The following is a 15,378-nucleotide window of genomic DNA, read 5'->3' as shown; positions in this document are numbered from 1 at the left end:
GCACTCTAATGACCCAACGGCGACCAGAAAACTCCTCCACTTCCACAGCTTGACCAACCCCAACACTACCCTGCACTGCACCCTCATCCCCGATGCCATCGTAGACTTCATCGCACCCCAGGCTCTCGCATCCACTGACTACATCCTACTCAGAGACTTCATATTTGACCTGGACAACCCCAGTGACCAAACATTACCTCCGTCCTGGCCAACATCTGACTCAAGCAGCTAGTCACTGCACCAACAAACATAGCCAGACACAGGCTCAACCCCATCTTCTCCGTGAGTGGGTACTTCAACTACAGCCACACCACCAAACTTTCCTGGACCGACCATCGTTGCAAACATCTTGCCTTCATCTTGCCCAACGTTCTCCACCACCCTCATTACCCCCGTTGCAGCTGGCTCAAGGCCACTGAAAAACCTCTTGTCAACTTCTCAGCACCACCACTCCGCCAATGCCCACAGACTCCAACACTGCAATGTGCAACCTGAAACAATAGATCTCCAACTACGTAAAAACACCCTGGCACCCCTCAAGAAAAGACCAGGCAAACAACAATCCAAGAAAAAGAGAAAGGCACAACAAAACCCCGGAAACTCAAACAACTTTCAAATCCTCTGTCAATAAACACAGAAAACGGTCCTCCAAGACAGAATCAACGCCAACCCACACAACAGTAAGGACGTTTTCACCATTGTCATGGAGTTTGCCAGGCCTAATAGCTAGATCACAGAGGTGCCCAGCTCCCAAGACCTTTGTAACAAACTGAGCACTTTCTTCCACCACAAGATTAGGAAGATCTACAACAGCTTCGATACCCCAGACCCAGCCACCAGGCCCGCCATCATCGTAGTACAACCAAGCTGCATCCAAACAGACCGTGCTCTACTGGACCCCGCTCACAACAGAGGACATGCTCAAGACCATTAAAATCATCCACTCAGATGGCCCAATGGATCCCTGCCTGTACCACATCATCCACAGATTTACCTCCCAGCTTTGCTGCACCATCAACTGCTCCATCAAAACTGCAACCTTCCCCGACAATTGGGAACATGCCAAGATCAACCCTCTGCTAAAATAGCTATCCTCAGTCCTGACAGACCTCAAGAACTTCACGCCGATCTCACTCATCCACTTCCCAGCCAATGTTACAGAGAAGGCCATCAATGCCCAACTCTCAGAGTTCATCGAAGTGAACCACATCCTGGACACCTCCCAATCCAGCTTCTGAAATAACCATAGCACAGAGACTGTACCCCTCAGCACCAAAGACGACAACCACTCCATCCTCAACTGGGGCGAGACCGCAGCCCTTATCCTACTAGGCCTCTCAGCCTCTTTCAACACCATCTACCACTGAGCCATACTCACAAGACTCCACACGTTGGCATTTATGACAATGCTTTGGACTGGACCCACTCCTTCCTCACCAGCTGTACCCAGTGAGTCAGACTACTGTTGTTCCTCTCATAATCCACAGAAATCATCCTGGAGTACCCTGGGGTTCCTCCCTGACCCCAACCCTCTTCAACATCTACATGGCCCCCCTCCCAGCCATCGTCAGAAGGCACAGATTCAACAAAATCTCCTATGCTGGCGACACCCAGCTGATCCTCTCCCTCACCGATGAACCCACAACCACCAGAACCAACTTCCACAGGGGAATGAAGGCTGGTGCTGCCTGGATGAAAGACAGCTACCTCAAGCTCAACTCGAACAAGGCTCAATTACTCATCCTGGGATACACCCCTCCAGCCTGGTACAACTCATGGTGGCCAGCCGCTCTGGGGTCATCCCTCATCCTGACAAATCACACATTCAACCTCGGCATCTTACTGGATTCATCATTCACTATGAACTGCTAAATCAACGCACTTTCCTCAGCCGGCTTCCACACGCTCCACCTGCTTCAAAAGACATTTAAATAGATCTCGTCATTAGAATCCTGAAAGACGGTCACCCGCGCACTCATCACCTGCAGACTCTTCTACTGCAACGCACTCTAAGCCGGCATCTCCTAGAAACAGCTCAAAAACTACAGAACCACCATAACGCTGCAAGTAGACTGGTCCTTGGCATCCCCTGCTGCAGCCACATCAGTGAGTAGTCAAAATATTTTTTTTTCAATATTGAAGTGACATAATATCGATGTTTTAATATTGATAGTAAAAAATATCAATTTTTAAATATCGATGGTAAAAATATAATTTTAGGTATGTGTATTATAATATCGACGAGAAAAATACTGAATCTCAAAATATTGTTGTGTAAAAATTTTGATAATATGTAGTATTTTGTAGGTTTTAGTATATTATGTGATATTTTGTTTTTAAGGGGTTCAATAGGATGGCGGGCGGTGGCACTGCGGTGCTGGCGGGGCGGAAAAACGCCTTTTTCTGCCCACGAGCAGCGGTACTAACGTCCGCCATATTAGTAAAGCAAAGATAGGTCATTCCCCGTCTGCGCCGTGCACCGCCATCAAAGTCGCCCGCCACCGCGGCGGTGGGAGCCAATGGATACTCACCGCCGTGCCGAATGACATCCGCCCCGCTCCACAAATTAGGATGTCCCAAACAGGCAGACGCACCACAGCGGAGATACCGCCCAACGAGAGACGGCGAAATTCGACAGCGGAGCATGATAGCAGAGACCCGGTCCTCACCACTCGGTCATGACCGCCATGGACCCAGCTTTACATGTGTTTCCGGTGCTGTACCTGCTACACCACTATTATCTAATGGGCTGCCGCGGACGCTGAAGCAGGTACGCAACTACACAAATACAACACACAACACACAGGCTGACACAGGGTCCAAAACCATAACAGTCACCCTGCTGGGAGCCACAACACATCCACAAGGGCACCCACGCATGACCCACCAGCCACCATGTCACCCCACTGCATCCTGGACACACATCGAGCGCGAACCTGCAGCAACGTCCCAGTCACATCACTGCAGCGGTCAACACATGCGTACAATGCACAAGGCAGGGCCATTTCAAGGAATGGGCAGGGCACAAAGACCACAGAGACACACCTCCCCCAACCACACATCAACACAACCCATCAAGTCACAGGCCAGGTGCCCATCCTGGGCACCCCCATGCACAGCAACAAGCACAGCAACACGCAAGCACAATACACACCAAGCACCACACATCAAACCACCAGGGAGACAGCCACTGCAGGAGTGGCTAAAAAGGAACCCACAACACCAGTGCCTCACACAGTGAAGACTTCCAATACTTGCCAGCACATACACACACAAACAAACACACACCCTGGGTGTAGACATAAACAGAGCACACACACACAGGGATGCCTGAACAGGTGCCTGCCCAAAGACAACACACAAACACTACAGGAACACACACAGAACCACATAAGAAACATACATACCCTGTCAGCCAAACTGTGGAAAGGCAATGGGAGCATATACACAACGGGAGTGCACAACCTCATCACACATAAACAAAACACCCACAACATACCACAAATCACACAAGAGGAGCACCAGCACAGAACTACACTGCCACACAAAACCAACCACAGATGCACATGAAATTAAAAAAAAACATCAAACACCACAGAACATCAGGGGATGCACATCAGGGAATGCCTAGGCCACATACACACATCACTGTATGCACAACAAGCAGTGTGTGCACAACAATGAGAACAGTCACACACAGACATGACTGACACAACTCAACACACACAACACTAATCACCACAGCACAAACACAACAGCACACCCAGGAAGTGAAGCAATACCACAGCCAACACATACATCCAACAGAACAACAACATATGCACCACTCTGGGACACAAGAGCAGAACCATCTTGACCAGAGCACTGGGCATCACACACAGCTGAAGTGCACATGAGCAATCCTCACTCATTGATAGCACAAGAACACCACACATAAACCATTGGGGCAATGTCCGGAGTTGAACATTTGCCCTGGCCCAAGAACTGCACCACAAAGCGCAGTGTCACAAATGAAGTAATGGGGAGGCACACACATATGTAAACCAAGGGGACATCTGACTTCAAAGTGAACTCACTTGCTTGTCAGTAGTAGACATGGAAGGGGTCTACCATACACAAAAACAGGGAGTTCAGACCCACAATGGGTAGCCATAAGTGGCACACAGAGGGGATGGCATTACACCACACACACCATGCCACACAGGAGGTGAAAAGGCACTATGTGCATGCAATGCATGAGAAACACAACCACAATGACAGTGTGGAGCAGCAGGGCCACACAGTCCACACAAACACACTCAAGACACATTGATGATCAAACAAACACAATACTGATGTGCAAGTCACACAATTTGCACACTTATAAGAGACCAAAACAACAAGGAGGAGTCAGACAGAACAGCACTGATACACCAACACACTGCACAGTGCACAACAGACAACTCACACATGTGCATACAACCATATCCACAGGGCACAACAATATAAACAAAAGGCACATAGCTGCCAAGATTCGGCCCATCAGTGGTGTCATGTTGCACCGTGCCAAACGCCCAGTGCGTGGTAGCAGCTCCAATGTCATTTCTGCCATGTTCTTAGCCAGCCGGCAGAGGTCGTCCCACCTCTTGTGGCAGTGGGCTCGTCGTCCATTGGATACCCCCATGGCGTGCACTTTTGCTGCAATGGCCCTCCACATGGCCTTACGCTGGTGTACCTTGAGCTCAGGCATGGGAAAAGAGAAGGGGAAATGATCAGTGAGACAGTGTCATGGACCAACATCTCTCAGTACAGTAGCAAAGCACAGACTCATTACCAATTGTGATCTCCTTCCATCCCAAACTGAGGTACACCTCACAAGGGCACTCTGCATGGGCCAAATAGATTATGATTGCATGCATTTATGAGGGCGTACAGGGTCCCTGATAATCTCACACACATGCAGACTGCACTGAACACCCTCAGTGGCTTGCACACATCTCCAGTCCTATGCACGTCTGGCCACTACATACATCACCTGTGTGTAGAATCACTGTGTGCATGACTGGGCAGCATTCAATGAGCATGGCCTGTGAACATATGTGTATGCAATGTGTGTGGCATCGGGGTACATGGACTGACCAACAAAATAGCCATCTACACAAGTGTGGTTGTGTGCAATTATACAGGGCTGAGATGGTGCATATCTTTATTTCAGTGTGAATGAACAAGAGTAAGGACCGAGTAAGTACAGTGATGTCATCAAGTGCAGCACAGCCAGCAGCCTTGTCTTCGGAGGGATGTTGGTTGACCGCTGTGTTGGTACCGTCAACCTGTGGGCAATGTGGGTCAGGATGTGGAGAATAGTTGTCCTTTTTAGTCTGTGGTGGGCAATGACATCCTCTGGTGTTAAGTCTCTGAGGTTAGTGTATTTTCGGAAGGTTGGATGTCTTATTCTGCGCTGCAATCCAAGTAGGACAAGTGCACAACCTAAGGTTTAGTAAATAGAGTTGTTAGCGTACATTCGTATGTGTTTAGAAAGGTTTAAGGTTGCTCCCTTGGGTACGTTGTCCGTCCAATACAACGTAACAATAAATCTTAAATGAGTGTTTCCAAATGAAATTTGGTCACAAGCCCAACTGGGGCACTCCTTATAAGTGATCACGAATAGAGCTTCATATTTTCATCTTTTTATTTTTTCATTTTTTCAAAACGAAAAGAGTTCATTTAAATTTCATTAGTTTCCAATTAATTCAAAGGACCTCCTGAAATTATTTTCCAATCTCCAATGCATTTCGAGCGTACATTCCGCTCTTCATCAGGGAGTGCGTTCTAGAAAAAATCGATACAGTACAACCAATAAATTCAATTTCTATAGGAAGAGACATCACATTTCAAAAATGCATGAGTGTAAACAAGCGTCTATTTCAAAATCACACTAGCGTAACTGATACAGTGTTCGTGTAGTGTCGGCTGTTAGGGCAGGCTTGTTAAATGGGGCAATAAATCTATTACCACTTTTGCGGCCGAAAAGTGCTGTTAAATTGGCTATGAGTCCTTGAGAAATATGCCCCTCGGTCTTTATACTGAAATACCTTGGAGCAAGTGAAACTGACTGATAATGGGCACATTTTAAAAAAAAAAGATCAAAACCGACAGAAGGGTCAAACATGCATTTGTGCTGGCCCCATTGCTTTTCAAATTTTATATATCAGATCAACCTGCCGCCATCAAAGTACAAGGGACCTGCCCTCCTAAATTAGAATCATTACAACATTATTCTCTTCCGTAAGAGGATGACATAATGATCTGTGATCACACTATAACTGGAATTCAAAAAGCCTTTAATGCCTTGACCTCCTACAATCTAAGAGACATATTTACAAGAATTGCAGCTAAGCAGTTTTGATGTTGCTTAGCGGCAATTTTTTTACCGCTGACTATCGCCAAAATCCATCACCACGTCAGCGACGTATTCACAACACGTCGTTACATGGCATTAGTTCAGAGGAGATGACTGGGTGGTGCTCCCTTTCCTCGCATCCTGTTAATGCGCTTTTGTGTGTACGAAGACTATCCCTTAGTGGACTTGCCCTTTCCACAGCTAGTGCAGTCTGGTAGCTGCTACCCCTATCAGCTGCTGGTTCCTCTGACAGGGAGGACAGGAGTTCGAGACCCTCCTCCATCCACAGGCTCCTGCCTGCACCACATCCCTGGTGGTCCAGTGGTAGAGTGTCGCTGCTCTGCTGCTTGACTGCCCTCCTGTCCCTCTTTTCTGCTGTTTCTGTCTCTCTTTCTGCTCTTCTTCTTTGCTGTTATGCATCTGCCTTTAGCTTTGTTTTTTTTATTTTGCTTTGTTTTTTCTGTGATTTTTTTCAGTTCCTTTTTCCCTGTCCTCTCCCTCGCTGTTGCTGTGGTCCCTTGTGGGCCGGGCCCCTCCAGTGTCCTTTCCCTCTCCTGCGTTTCCCGCCTCCCAGCTGTCCAGCATCCCCACAGCACTATTTAATGGCAAGCCCATATGGGTCTGTTTGTGCCTCAACCACACCCGTCGACTGGGACCCTGCCTCTAGGACACTCCACCACTATGATGCTAGCACCCTGCTCACCCTCAACCCTGGGTACCACACTGCCTGCCATCTAGCATCACCGAAGAATACCCTTGGAACCTTCGCCTGCCAAAATTGCAACTGCATCTTCTGCCATCCCAACACACCAGCTCCTCTTGTTGCCCTGTCGACCAACAGCACACCTGACCAGTTCAACTGCATTCTCCTCAACATGTGGTCCCTTCACAAACATACCACAGAAATCTGGGACCTCCTCCATTCTACCTCTCCAGACATCGCCATCTTCACGGAAACCTGGACCAACCACTGCTCCGAACTGGACATCGCCATCTCCGAAGGCTACAAAATCACCCGCAAGGACCACCCCAACCGTCCAGGTGGAAACATTGCCATTATCCACAAAAGCACACTCCGACTGACCACGCACTCTAATGACCCAAAGGCGAACAGAAAACTCCTCCACTTTCACAGCTTGACCAACCCCAACACTACCCTGCACTGCACCCTCATCCCCGATGCCATCGTAGACTTCATCGCACCCCAGGCTCTCGCATCCACTGACTACATCCTACTCAGAGACTTCATATTTGACCTGGACAACCCCAGTGACCAAACGTTACCTCCGTCCTGGCCAACATCTGACTCAAGCAGCTAGTCACTGCACCAACAAACATAGCCAGACACAGGCTCAACCCCATCTTCTCCGTGAGTGGGTACTTCAACTACAGTCACACCACCAAACTTTCCTGGACCGACCATCGTTGCAAACATCTTGCCTTCATCTTGCCCAACGTTGTCCACCACCCTCATTGCCCCCGTTGCAGCTGGCTCAAGGCCACTGAAAAACTTCTTGTCAACTTCTCAGCACCACCACTCCGCCAATGCCCACAGACTCCAACACTGCAATGTGCAACCTGAAACAATAGATCTCCAACTACGTAAAAACACCCTGGCACCCCTCAAGAAAAGACCAGGCAAACAACAATCCAAGAAAAAGAGAAAGGCACAACAAAACCCCGGAAACTCAAACAACTTTCAAATCCTCTGTCAATAAACACAGAAAACGGTCCTCCAAGACAGAATCAACGCCAACCCACACAACAGTAAGGACGTTTTCACCATTGTCATGGAGTTTGCCAGGCCTAATAGCTAGATCACAGAGGTGCCCAGCTCCCAAGACCTTTGTAACAAACTGAGCACCTTCTTCCACCACAAGATTAGGAAGATCTACAACAGCTTCGATACCCCAGACCCAGCCACCAGGCCCGCCATCATCGTAGTAAAACCAAGCTGCATCCAAACAGACCGTGCTCTACTGGACCCCGCTCACAACAGAGGACATGCTCAAGACCATTAAAATCATCCACTCAGATGGCCCAATGGATCCCTGCCTGTACCACATCATCCACAGACTTGCCTCCCAGCTTTGCTGCACCATCAACTGCTCCATCAAAACTGCAACCTTCCCCGACATTTGGGAACATGCCAAGATCAACCCTCTGCTAAAATAGCTATCCTCAGTCCTGACAGACCTCAAGAACTTCACGCCGATCTCACTCATCCACTTCCCAGCCAAGGTTACAGAGAAGGCCATCAATGCCCAACTCTCAGAGTTCATCGAAGTGAACCACATCCGGGACACCTCCCAATCCAGCTTCTGAAATAACCACAGCACAGAGACTGTACCCCTCAGCACCAAAGACGACAACCACTCCATCCTCAACTGGGGCGAGACCGCAGCCCTTATCCTACTAGGCCTCTCAGCCTCTTTCAACACCATCTACCACTGAGCCCTAATCACAAGACTCCACACATTGGCATTTATGAAAATGCTTTGGACTGGACCCACTCCTTCCTCACCAGCTGTACCCAGTGAGTCAGACTACTGTTGTTCCTCTCATAATCCACAGAAATCATCCTGGAGTACCCTGGGGTTCCTCCCTGACCCCAACCCTCTTCAACATCTACATGGCCCGCTCCCAGCCATCGTCAGAAGTCACAGATTCAACAAAATCTCCTATGCTGGCGACACCCTGCTGATCCTCTCCCTCACCGATGAACCCACAACCACCAGAACCAACTTCGACAGGGGAATGAAGGCTGGTGCTGCCTGAGTGAAAGACAGCTACCTCAAGCTCAACTCGAACAAGGCTCAATTACTGATCCTGGGATACACCCCTCCAGCCTGGTACAACTCATGGTGGCCAGCCGCTCTGGGGTCATCCCTCATCCTGACAAATCACACATTCAACCTCGGCATCTTACTGGATTCATCATTCACTATGAACTGCTAAATCAACGCACTTTCCTCAGCCTGCTTCCACACGCTCCACCTGCTTCAAAAGACATTTAAATAGACCTCGTCATTAGAATCCTGAAAGACGGTCACCCGCGCACTCATCACCTGCAGACTCTTCTACTGCAACGCACTCTAAGCCGGCATCTCCTAGAAACAGCTCAAAAACTACAGAACCACCATAACGCTGCAAGTAGACTGGTCCTTGGCATCCCCTGCTGCAGCCACATCAGTGAGTAGTCAAAATCTTTTTTTTTCAATATTGAAGTGACATAATATCGATGTTTTAATATTGATAGTAAAAAATATCAATTTTTAAATATCGATGGTAAAAATATAATTTTAGGTATGTGTATTATAATATCGACGAGAAAAATACTGAATCTCAAAATATTGTTGTGTAAAAATGTTGATAATATGTAGTATTTTGTAGGTTTTAGTATATTATGTAATATTTTGTTTTTGAGGGGTTCAATAGGATGGCGGGCGGTGGCACTGCGGTGCTGGCGGGGCGGAAAAACGCCTTTTTCTGCCCACGAGCAGCGGTACTAACGTCCGCTATATTAGTAAAGCAAAGATAGGTCATTCCCCGTCTGCGCCGTGCACCGCCATCAAAGTCGCCCGCCACCGTGGCGGTGGGAGCCAATGGATACTCACCGCCGTGCCGAATGACATCCGCCCCGCTCCACAAATTAGGATGTCCCAAACAGGCAGACACACCACAGCGGAGACACCGCCCAACGACAGACGGCGGAAATTCGACAGCGGAGCATGATAGTAGAGACCCGGTCCTCACCACTCGGTCATAACTGCCATGGGCCCAGCTTTACATGTGTTTCCGGTGCTGTACCTGCTACACCACTATTATCTAATGGGCTGCCGCGGACGCCGAAGCAGGTACGCAACTACACAAATACAACACAAAACACACAGGCTGACACAGGGTCCAAAACCATAACAGTCACCCTGCTGGGAGCCGCAACACATCCACAAGGGCACCCACACATGACCCACCTGCCACCATGTCACCCCACTGCATCCTGGACACACATCGAGCGCGAACCTGCAGCAACGTCCCAGTCACATCACTGCAGCGGTCAACACATGCGTACAATGCACAAGGCAGGGCCATTTCAAGGAATGGGCAGGGCACAAAGACCACAGAGACACACCTCCCCCAACCACACATCAACACAACCCATCAAGTCACAGGCCAGGTGCCCATCCTGGGCACCCCCATGCACAGCAACAAGCAACAAGCACAGCAACACGCAAGCACAATACACACCCTGCACCACACATCAAACCACCAGAGAGACAGCCACTGCAGGAGTGGCTAAAAAGGAACACACAACACCAGTGCCTCACACAGTGAAGACTGACAATACTTGCCAGCACATACACACACAACAAAAACACACACCCTGGGTGTAGACATAAACAGAGCACACACACACAGGGATGCCTGAACAGGTGCCTGCCCAAAGACAACACACAAACACTACAGGAACACACACAGAACCACATAAGAAACATACATACCCTGTCAGCCAAACTGTGGAAAGGCAATGGGAGCATATACACAACGGGAGTGCACAACCTCATCACACATAAACAAAACACCCACAACATACCACAAATCACACAAGAGGAGCACCAGCACAGAACTACACTGCCACATGAAACCAACTACAGATGCACATGAAATAAAAAAAAACATCAAACACCACAGAACATCAGGGGATGCACATCAGGGAATGCCTAGGCCACATACACACAGCACTGTATGCACAACAAGCAGTGTGTGCACAACAATGAGAACAGTCACACACAGACATGACTGACACAACTCAACACACACAACACTAATCACCACAGCACAAACACAACAGCACACCCAGGAAGTGAAGCAATACCACAGCCAACACATACATCCAACAGAATAACAACATATGCACCACTCTGGGACACAAGAGCAGAACCATCTTGACCAGAGCACTGGGCATCACACACAGCTGAAGTGCACATGAGCAATCCTCACTCATTGATAGCACAAGAACACCACACATAAACCATTGGGGCAATGTCCAGAGTTGAACATTTGCCCTGGCCCAAGAACTGCACCACAAAGCGCAGTGTCACAAATGAAGTGATGGGGAGGCACACACATATGTAAACCAAGGGGAAATCTGACTTCAAAGTGAACTCACTTGCTTGTCAGTAGTAGACATGGAAGGGGTCTACCATACACAAAAACAGGGAGTTCAGACCCACAATGGGTAGCCATAAGTGGCACACATAGGGGATGGCATCACACCACACACACCATGCCACACAGGAGGTGAAAAGGCACTATGTGCATGCAATGCATGAGAAACACAACCACAATGACAGTGTGGAGCAGCAGGGCCACACAGTCCACACAAACACACTCAAGACACATTGATGATCAAACAAACACAATACTGATGTGCAAGTCACACAATTTGCACACTTATAAGAGACCAAAACAACAAGGAGGAGTCAGACAGAACAGCACTGATACACCAACACACTGCACAGTGCACAACAGACAACTCACACATGTACATACAACCATTACCACAGGGCACAACAATATAAACAAAAGGCACATAGCTGCCAAGATTCGGCCCATCAGTGGTGTCATGTTGCACCGTGCCAAACGCCTAGTGCGTGGTAGCAGCCCCAATGTCATTTCTGCCATGTTCTTAGCCAGCCGGCAGAGGTCGTCCCACCTCTTGTGGCAGTGGGCTCGTCGTCCGTTGGATACCCCCAGGGCGTGCACTTTTGCTGCAATGGCCCTCCACATGGCCTTACGCTGGTGTACCTTGAGCTCAGGCATGGGAAAAGAGAAGAGGAAATGATCAGTGAGACAGTGTCATGGACCAACATCTCTCAGTACAGTAGCAAAGCACAGACTCATTACCAATTGTGATCTCCTTCCTTCCCAAACTGAGGTACACCTCACAAGGGCACTCTGCATGGGCCAAAAAGATTATGATTTCATGCATTTATGAGGGCGTACAGGGTCCCTGATAATCTCACACACATGCAGGATGACTGCACTGAATACCCTCAGTGGCTTGCACACATCTCCAGTCCTATGCACGTCTGGCCACTACATACATCACCTGTGTGTAGAATCACTGTGTGCATGACTGGGCAGCATTCAATGAGCATGGCCTGTGAACATATGTGTATGCAATGTGTGTGGCATCGGGGTACATGGACTGACCAACAAAATAGCCATCTACACAAGTGTGGTTGTGTGCAATTATACAGGGCTGAGATGGTGCATATCTTTATTTCAGTGTGAATGAACAAGAGTAAGGACCGAGTAAGTACAGTGATGTCATCTTGTCTTGGTGGGTAGGCACTGGGCATAGTCTCTGGGTTCACGCTGAGTTGGACAACAGGGGCACACAGAAACAATCACCTAAGCAATTACTGTCCTGGCACCTGCATGTCCAACATCTTATGGCTCTGTATGGTGGACAATGTAACACACTCCACTGAGACAAACAACTGCAGGCAGGGTAAACTGTGACATTGGGACACACACACTTTTTCACCCTGGAAACAGCATGTTTGTCAGTGTATGACACAACCCCACACCTTCGGGCATATACTGCAGCAGTACAACTACATCTCTGCCCCTCCCTGCCATAATCCTCCTTTTACAATGACTTACCACAATATTGGGTGCCCCATATAGCCTTGGGTACTGTGCCAACACCGCGTCCACAAGGACCTCCAGCTCCTCGCTTTTGAATGGACTGGAACGGATCTTTTCTGTCCTTGCCATCCCTGTGGACATGGAACACCTGTGGTGGAAGTGGGTGGTGAGGGATCCCAGGCAGCAGGCTCTGGAGGCAGCAGCAGGAGAGGGTCCCAGGCAGCAAGGCTCTGGAGGCAGCAGCAGGAGAGGGTCCCAGGCAGCAAGGCTCTAGAGGCAGCAGCGGGAGAGGGTCCCAGGCAGCAAGGCTCTGGAGGCAGCAGCAGGAGAGGGTCCCAGGCAGCACGCTCTGTGAGCTGTGGAAATGTAGGGCTCACTCCCTCAGATTTATAGCCCCCTGGGATCGTTTCTTAGGTGCCAAGATGCAACAATTGGTTGTCCAGGTCTGCCTCTTTCGACCCATCCAATGACCGCCTCCGCGGTGGCGAAGCACGCCTTCCAAGATTTTCAAAACTGCTCATGCCACTGCAATCATCGCTCCCATTGGCTGTAGGCAATGCTCTATCGCTGTGATGCACCGCAGGGGCCCGGGGTCGTGCTACAGCGATGGTGCATCTTTCAAAAGCATCCAATGACCACCTCCGGGGTGGCGGAGCATGCCTTCTGCGATTTTCAAAACTGCTTCATGCCACCGCAATCATCGCATCCATTGGCTGTAGGCAATGCCCCATGGCGGTGTCACACCGCTGTGGCCAGGCGGTAGCTACCACGATTTGGGTGGTGGAGCATGCCCACCGCCATCTACCCATGTCTCCATGGGATGACTACCGCACTTGTGAAGAGGGTGGTGTTGGTGTCACACGCCGGGGCAAGGCGTTAGCTACCGCTATTTGGGTGACGGAGCATGCCCACCGCCATCTACCCATGTCTCTATGGCAATGACTACCGCACTTGTGAAGGGGGTGGTGCTGGTGTCACACCGCCGGGTCAGGCAGTAGCTAACGCGATTTGGATCACATGCTATGGCAATGTCCATCGTGAACACTTCTACAGTACACAGCGGCGACATGGTTAAGCGCACATCATCGTGCACACAATGCCATTATCCCATCAAATCCACAGGTGGACGCACGTGCAATGGTTGCCTATGTGTGACGTACATTGGTCTGTGCTCCCTGCCATGTCAATTATGCATTTAAGGGTTGATGATACGTGACAGTGTTGTAGTGGACTCAACAATGTTTAACAAATCCATTCTATTGTGTGTCATTGCTGACCTTGGCAAGGCTGGTCTCACTGTATGGTATTGTTACTTACTTGTGCTTTCATATCTGATCAAGCACATTAATGACAGTTCACCGCCTACTGTGATCATTGTGTTGTTGATGTATGCTGAGTTTACTTGATGCATTGAGGTGTGACAGGTACAGCAGATGTATATGATACAGTCATGTTAATTTTACACACATTGGCTGGATGTTACGCTACAAGGTGTGCACATGTGAAATATGGGGTTCAGTATGTGTGCATTCACATTGACCTATGTGTTGTTTGCGTCACTTGTGCATGTGAAATGGAGAGTTGTGCCCTCTGTGTGTCTCAAATGTACACCCATGTAACCTGGAGGGTCACACATTTCTCATGGCAGTCTTTCTTTTTCCGTGACATCCTTGACGGGATGTGCTGTGGGCATCTCATGAAGGTTGTCATTGACATGTGTCCATGTTCTTCTCAACTAGGAGGAGGCCTAATCTCCTACGTCACTTGACACTGCTGGAGGACATGGAGGATGTTGCGATCATTCAAAAATTCCACCTCGACAGACCCACCCTGAAGACCCTTTGGGGCATATTATCAATGACCGGTGTTAAAATTATCGGCATTTTATCGGCAGGAAACTGCTGATAAAACGGCGATAATGAGCTTGAAGCCCATGCTGTGCCTTGCTATCTATTTAATTATATTGTTCTTGTGGGGTGCCTCGCTATTTTCCCTGTACAGCGCATCGTCGCTCTAACTGGTATAGCGCTATCCTCTGCTGGCCTGAACTATTGTTGGGAACCCTCGCAGCATTTGTTTTCCTAAGCGCCATTTCGTGTTTACTTTCGGCCCGTCCCAGACCCTCCCTGCACCTCGCTCCCGCCTCCCAGCCGCTACCTCCCACCCACAGAGATACAGGCTGCGCTCGCCCTGGTAGAAAGCTGTGACCGCCCTGCTGCCTCCAGAAGCGGATCGCTCCCCCACCTCCTCTCGTGGTATCGTACCTGATTGGGGATTACTGCCTTGCTATCAATTTAATTGAATTACTTAGCTACGCTGCGCTCTGCCAAGCTGCTGTACCT

The sequence above is a fragment of the Lissotriton vulgaris genome, chromosome 3_1, assembly GCF_964263255.1.
Source record: "Lissotriton vulgaris chromosome 3_1, aLisVul1.2, whole genome shotgun sequence".
NCBI lineage: Eukaryota > Metazoa > Chordata > Amphibia > Caudata > Salamandridae > Lissotriton > Lissotriton vulgaris.
Note: the sequence above shows the minus strand (reverse complement) of the source record.